Below are 7,500 nucleotides of genomic sequence, written 5' to 3'. Positions count from 1 at the left end.
CGTGTTTCAAGACGGGTCGTGAAATTGTCCAAAGCTGAAGCGCCGCTGACGGGAGCGATTATTCCGCCCGAGAGCATCCCGAGCCAACAGCGGCGCGGGTCCGGGGCCGGGCCAGGTAGGTCCGTCATCCGGGAAGAACCGCGCGCGCTTGCCGGGAGCCCGAGCGCCCAAAGGGGCGAATCGACTCCTCCAGATATACCGCCGAGCAGCCAGCCAGGACACCGGGGCTCTGCCCAACAGACGCGAACCGAGGCCCGCGGAAGGACAGGCTGCGCACCCGGGCCGTAGGCCGGCACCCAGCGGGTCGCGACGTCCTACTAGGGGAGAAGTGCGGCCCACCGCACACCGGAACGGCCCCACCCCGCGGCGAGTGGAAAGGCAACCGGACACGACCCCGCCGCGGATTGCTCCGCGCGGGCGGCCGGCCCCATCTGCCGAGGGCGGGGGCCAGTGGCCGGATGGGCGTGAATCTCACCCGTTCGACCTTTCGGACTTCTCACGTTTACCCCAGAACGGTTTCACGTACTTTTGAACTCTCTCTTCAAAGTTCTTTTCAACTTTCCCTCACGGTACTTGTTCGCTATCGGTCTCGTGGTCATATTTAGTCTCAGATGGAGTTTACCACCCACTTGGAGCTGCACTCTCAAGCAACCCGACTCGAAGGAGAGGTCCCGCCGACGCTCGCACCGGCCGCTACGGGCCTGGCACCCTCTACGGGCCGTGGCCTCATTCAAGTTGGACTTGGGCTCGGCGCGAGGCGTCGGGGTAGTGGACCCTCCCAAACACCACATGCCACGACAGGCGGCAGCCTGCGGGGTTCGGTGCTGGACTCTTCCCTGTTCGCTCGCCGCTACTGGGGGAATCCTTGTTAGTTTCTTTTCCTCCGCTTAGTAATATGCTTAAATTCAGCGGGTAGTCTCGCCTGCTCTGAGGTCGTTGTACGAGGTGTCGCACGCCACACCGCCAGCCGGCTGTGCACGCTACCGAGAAAGTACCGGTATGCGAACCGCCAGGCGACGGGCGCGCATCGCACGTTTAAGGAGACGCGGCCGGCCACACAGGCGACCACGACACTCCCACGTCTCCGAAGCGGGACAAACGCCGCGCGCTTCAGTATACGTAGCCGACCCTCAGCCAGACGTGGCCCGGGAACGGAATCCATGGACCGCAATGTGCGTTCGAAACGTCGATGTTCATGTGTCCTGCAGTTCACATGTCGACGCGCAATTTGCTGCGTTCTTCATCGACCCACGAGCCGAGTGATCCACCGTCCTGGGTGATCTTTTCCTTTTCAGTCTCCCACTGTCTCTTTCAAGACAGTAGCATTTGCGGGACTGAGGCGTCTGACGGCCCCTGTTCCACTATTTTTTTTGTGTCCAACGGCCTCACAGCCGATGGGCGTCGTACGGCTCCACACCGGAGCGGACAGGCACTCGGGCGAACGTCATTCAAAACCGGCGCCAGGCGCCAGGTACCGCAGGCCAGCCGCTCCAGAGCTTCAGCGCTCGTACCACACAACAACAACACTTCCGCTAGTTTTGAGAGGCACGCGTGGTTCCGCACGCGGCGCACGGCCACTGCCGTACAGGTAGCGTGTTGCGCGACACGACACGCACATCGAAAGACATGCAGTCTAGTCGGTAATGATCCTTCCGCAGGTTAACACGCGATCTAGTGTTTGTTACGACTTTTACTTCCTCTAAATGATCAAGTTTAGTCATCTTTCCGGTAGCATCGGCAACGACAGAGTCGATGCCGCGTACCAGTCCGAAGACCTCACTAAATCATTCAATCGGTAGTAGCGACGGGCGGTGTGTACAAAGGGCAGGGACGTAATCAACGCGAGCTTATGACTCGCGCTTACTGGGAATTCCTCGTTCATGGGGAACAATTGCAAGCCCCAATCCCTAGCACGAAGGAGGTTCAGCGGGTTACCCCGACCTTTCGGCCTAGGAAGACACGCTGATTCCTTCAGTGTAGCGCGCGTGCGGCCCAGAACATCTAAGGGCATCACAGACCTGTTATTGCTCAATCTCGTGCGGCTAGAGCCGCCTGTCCCTCTAAGAAGAAAAGTAATCGCTGACAGCACGAAGGATGTCACGCGACTAGTTAGCAGGCTAGAGTCTCGTTCGTTATCGGAATTAACCAGACAAATCGCTCCACCAACTAAGAACGGCCATGCACCACCACCCACCGAATCAAGAAAGAGCTATCAATCTGTCAATCCTTCCGGTGTCCGGGCCTGGTGAGGTTTCCCGTGTTGAGTCAAATTAAGCCGCAGGCTCCACTCCTGGTGGTGCCCTTCCGTCAATTCCTTTAAGTTTCAGCTTTGCAACCATACTTCCCCCGGAACCCAAAAGCTTTGGTTTCCCGGAGGCTGCCCGCCGAGTCATCGGAGGAACTGCGGCGGATCGCTGGCTGGCATCGTTTATGGTTAGAACTAGGGCGGTATCTGATCGCCTTCGAACCTCTAACTTTCGTTCTTGATTAATGAAAACATACTTGGCAAATGCTTTCGCTTCTGTTCGTCTTGCGACGATCCAAGAATTTCACCTCTAACGTCGCAATACGAATGCCCCGCCTGTCCCTATTAATCATTACCTCGGGTTCCGAAAACCAACAAAATAGAACCGAGGTCCTATTCCATTATTCCATGCACACAGTATTCAGGCGGGCTTGCCTGCTTTAAGCACTCTAATTTGTTCAAAGTAAACGTGCCGGCCCACCGAGACACTCAACAAAGAGCACCCTGGTAGGATTTAAACGGGGTCCGCCTCGGGACGCGAAAGCACCCCTTCGGCTCGCCCCACCGGCAGACGTCCCACGATACATGCCAGTTAAACACCGACGGGCGGTGAACCAACAGCGTGGGACACAAATCCAACTACGAGCTTTTTAACCGCAACAACTCTAATATACGCTATTGGAGCTGGAATTACCGCGGCTGCTGGCACCAGACTTGCCCTCCAATAGATACTCGTTAAAGGATTTAAAGTGTACTCATTCCGATTACGGGGCCTCGGATGAGTCCCGTATCGTTATTTTTCGTCACTACCTCCCCGTGCCGGGAGTGGGTAATTTGCGCGCCTGCTGCCTTCCTTGGATGTGGTAGCCGTTTCTCAGGCTCCCTCTCCGGAATCGAACCCTGATTCCCCGTTACCCGTTACAACCATGGTAGGCGCAGAACCTACCATCGACAGTTGATAAGGCAGACATTTGAAAGATGCGTCGCCGGTACGAGGACCGTGCGATCAGCCCAAAGTTATTCAGAGTCACCAAGGCAAACGGACCAGACAAGCCAATCCGATTGGTTTTGATCTAATAAAAGCGTCCCTTCCATCTCTGGTCGGGACTCTGTTTGCATGTATTAGCTCTAGAATTACCACAGTTATCCAAGTAACGTGGGTACGATCTAAGGAACCATAACTGATTTAATGAGCCATTCGCGGTTTCACCTTAATGCGGCTTGTACTGAGACATGCATGGCTTAATCTTTGAGACAAGCATATGACTACTGGCAGGATCAACCAGGGAGCTGCGTCAACTAGAGCTGAGCAGCCGGCCGCCCGGGAGTGTGTCCCGGGGGCCCGCGCGAACACGCAAGCGTCCGCTCAATTATTCTGCAAACAGGAGGAGGCCGAGCTCCCCTGCACGATACACCTCGAAACCCTCTCAGGTCCCGGCGGCGCGCAGCGCCGTCCTAGGTACTTGGTCGGTTTCGAGAGAGGCGCAATCGCCCGGAGTTAGGCGAGTAGACGGTTTTAGTGCGAACACCCTTGCTCCCAACTGAGCTTGCCGCTGCCGACAGAGGCCCGGGAGCGTGCTGTCGTGGCATTGCCGGCGGGAGACAACACGCGCCACCTATGGTGACCGGCAGCTCCAACGCCAGCGCCACACAAGGGCAAAGCCCCACTTGGGTGCAGAAGCGAACTCTCCCAGCACAGCGCACGCGCCAACACGTCCGCACAACTGCGATACAAACCACCTGCGAGAACCGCTGGGGCGACCGAGCAGCAGACGGCGTCGCGGCGCCGAGTGCCAGGCGGCGGCGCATCCTCAACGCACACAGTCCTCAAACACGCGATCTAGTGTCTGCAGATGTCCACCGCGCTTCGCACCGGGCTCGGCTGAACCAACTTTGGCCGCCAGGCGCCGCGTGCAGGGTGCGCCGCAGCGTAGCTGCGCCGCCTGCCGGGCCCGTCGGCTGGCGCTCCTGCCACTCGGCGCCCCCCACCAGCCGGCTGTTGCGCGTGCGCCCACGCAGCGCGCGGCCAACACGCCGGGCGGCCCCCCTTCACCGGCCGGGAACAGTCCCACCAAGCCACCGCCGCGTATCGCTTCATACCCACATGGGCCTAGTCACGTGTGTGGATGTGGCGGGTACCGCTGAAACAACCGGTTAATAGCTGTACCGATCGTCGCCATCACAGATTCACCTCCAGCGTGAACAACCGCTCAACAACGGATTTCCAGTTCATTTGCGTATCTTGGGCAGTAAACGTAGATGTCCACCTACATTTGCGAATTCAACAATTCTTGCATGCCAGGATGTCATGTGTCACGACACGCTACATCAGACCACATACACACTGCGACATGTGCAGAAGAGAACACGTGGAAGGTGGCCCGCGCAAGTATGCGATGTCCCTTCCGCGATCCACTGTCAACCGGCATCTGCGGCATGTCCCAGATATGGAACGCGGTCCACCAGGGTAGCACTTTGTGTGAGGCAATACGACAAAGTCGGAATACACGCGTCACTACATCAGACGGCTCACGCTGACCTGACCTGACCTGACCTGACCTGACTCACCGCACCACCACCCCCAGCGACCCAGGGTGACATACAATGCGTTCGTACGTTCCTCCCACACGCCTCTACGGCGTACCACAGTGCAACCTAGCTGTTATTGGGAGACGAGACAAGTAGCATCGAGCACAACATATGGAAATTGAGATTCGACACCGTTGGGCACAGCCAGCGTACAGTCACACGTATCACACTACTTCACTCTGTACGTAACTACCGATGATCGGTACAGCGTGTGGGTTACGCGTACGACATCAGCGGACAATGGACACAGACCATACCACGACGTACACTGAGGGCGTCGACATCTGAATGCAACTGAACAGCTGCGAGGCTCATTTAACACTCACACGCCAGACCGACCAGCTTGAGAGGACAGAGACACAAAGAGGGGGACAGAGGGGGGGGGGGGGCCGATATAGTCCTATTGCAGTACAATTGACAGTGGATAGCGGGAATATGTGGAAAGTAAGCAACACTCGCAAGACATCTACATGAGGATAACAACGACACCAGAGATTCCGAGCAGTGAACTATGTTAGGCAAAGGGACAACGTGGGTTAGGTTAAGGGACAACGTGGGTTAGGTTAAGGGACAACGTGGGTTAGGTTAAGGGACAACGTGGGTTAGGTTAAGGGACAACGTGGGTTAGGTTAAGGGACAACGTGGGTTAGGTTAAGGGACAACGTGGGTTAGGTTAAGGGACAACGTGGGTTAGGTTAAGGGACAACGTGGGTTAGGTTAAGGGACAACGTGGGTTAGGTTAAGGGACAACGTGGGTTAGGTTAAGGGACAACGTGGGTTAGGTTAAGGGACAACGTGGGTTAGGTTAAGGGACAACGTGGGTTAGGTTAAGGGACAACTTGAGTTAGGTTAAGGGACAACTTGAGTTAGGTTAAGGGACAACTTGAGTTAGGTTAAGGGACAACTTGAGTTAGGTTAAGGGACAACTTGAGTTAGGTTAAGGGACAACTTGAGTTAGGTTAAGGGACAACTTGAGTTAGGTTAAGGGACAACTTGAGTTAGGTTAAGGGACAACTTGAGTTAGGTTAAGGGACAACTTGAGTTAGGTTAAGGGACAACTTGAGTTAGGTTAAGGGACAACTTGAGTTAGGTTAAGGGACAACTTGAGTTAGGTTAAGGGACAACTTGAGTTAGGTTAAGGGACAACTTGAGTTAGGTTAAGGGACAACTTGAGTTAGGTTAAGGGACAACTTGAGTTAGGTTAAGGGACAACTTGAGTTAGGTTAAGGGACAACTTGAGTTAGGTTAAGGGACAACTTGAGTTAGGTTAAGGGACAACTTGAGTTAGGTTAAGGGACAACTTGAGTTAGGTTAAGGGACAACTTGAGTTAGGTTAAGGGACAAATTGAGTTAGGTTAAGGGACAAATTGAGTTAGGTTAAGCGATAATCTGGTACAGCCACAGTTAGGTTAAGCGATGATCTGGTACAGCCACAGTTAGGTTAAGCGATGATCTGGTACAGCCACAGTTAGGTTAAGCGATAATCTGGTACAGCCACAGTTAGGTTAAGCGATAATCTGGTACAGCCACAGTTAGGTTAAGCGATAATCTGGTACAGCCACAGTTAGGTTAAGCGATAATCTGGTACAGCCACAGTTAGGTTAAGCGATAATCTGGTACAGCCACAGTTAGGTTAAGCGATAATCTGGTACAGCCACAGTTAGGTTAAGCGATAATCTGGTACAGCCACAGTTAGGTTAAGCGATAATCTGGTACAGCCACAGTTAGGTTAAGCAATAAAGTTGGTTAAATTTGGTATTGTGGGAAAGGGGGAAGAGAGAGAGAGGGGGGGGGGGTGGATAGTGGTGGCAGTACGCGGATGCCTGAGTCACCGTCAGATACGTCACGTCGGTTCGATGCTTGTAGCAAGAGGCTGGCGGGTCTGTGTCTCTCACTTCTGCAATTTTTCATGTGGTATAACACGAGGGCGGGGGGTGATATTTGGTGCCCCTCTGTGTAGGATGTGTGTTGGTTTATCTGAGCAATGGTAGTTGTCGGAGGAGTGGGGTATTGTGCTTTTATAGGTGGACCTACTGCTCTGGTTATCATAGTGTCGACGGTGCAATGTCGCAGAGAGGATGCACTCGACATTGTCGCATTCCAGATGTTTACGTATTGTGTGTCTCCGTTGCAGGCCGAGAGTGGTGCATGTTCGAGTGTCTGGCTGACGTGCGATTCACGTTGTGTGCCCAGTCTTACAGCACGTATAGGGACATTCGCATAAATCATCTATATGTGGCCTTGCATCATTTACTAAGCAGTGCCGTGAGACGACCGAACTATTAGGAAAGTACTGATGTACCGCATAATGTTTACCTTCCACCACACGGCGAGTATCGACTGTGCCCAGCGTTGCCACCGCAGGCAGCGGTCACCGTCACCATTGTGCGGCGGAACGGAACATCTATATCCTCAGAGGAGCACTCTTTGCCGCCGGGCGTCAGGTCTCGCGGCCTGCCGGCCAGCGCCCACGACGAACTTACTGCATGTATAGGGACAGCGGGAATTTGGCATACTTGATATAACTCTTCATGAGACGCAAGATATAGGGGTGGATTGCAACTTACGACTGCGAGAAAAGTCCGCCGTTCATCCGCCGGAGTTGCGATTTCGGCGGGGCACGTACGGTCGCGGGTGGAGCACTTGGTGCGGCGTACGCACCCGGG

General features: G+C 54.8%; 3 non-coding genes across 3 annotated transcripts in view; all 3 read right to left on the bottom strand.

The window, feature by feature from the left end:
* Positions 1-936, bottom strand: part of LOC126325691 (large subunit ribosomal RNA) — a 4,222-nt gene extending 3,286 nt beyond the window's left edge. The window contains exon 1 of the ribosomal RNA XR_007560288.1: positions 1-936. This exon is cut by the window's left edge and continues 3,286 nt beyond it. This is a non-coding gene — a ribosomal RNA (large subunit ribosomal RNA).
* Positions 937-1,124: 188 nt separating this feature from the next.
* Positions 1,125-1,279, bottom strand: LOC126325660 (5.8S ribosomal RNA). The gene has a single exon (XR_007560257.1). It is a non-coding gene; the product is annotated as a 5.8S ribosomal RNA (ribosomal RNA).
* Positions 1,280-1,641: 362 nt separating this feature from the next.
* On the bottom strand, positions 1,642-3,534 carry LOC126325687 (small subunit ribosomal RNA). Its single transcript, XR_007560284.1, has one exon. It is a non-coding gene; the product is annotated as a small subunit ribosomal RNA (ribosomal RNA).
* Between the last annotated feature and the right edge of the window lie 3,966 nt (positions 3,535-7,500).

This window comes from Schistocerca gregaria, unplaced genomic scaffold (genome assembly GCF_023897955.1).
Source record: "Schistocerca gregaria isolate iqSchGreg1 unplaced genomic scaffold, iqSchGreg1.2 ptg000932l, whole genome shotgun sequence".
In the NCBI taxonomy this organism is placed as follows: domain Eukaryota; kingdom Metazoa; phylum Arthropoda; class Insecta; order Orthoptera; family Acrididae; genus Schistocerca; species Schistocerca gregaria.
Note: the sequence above shows the minus strand (reverse complement) of the source record. Positions and strands in the feature narration are given on the sequence as shown.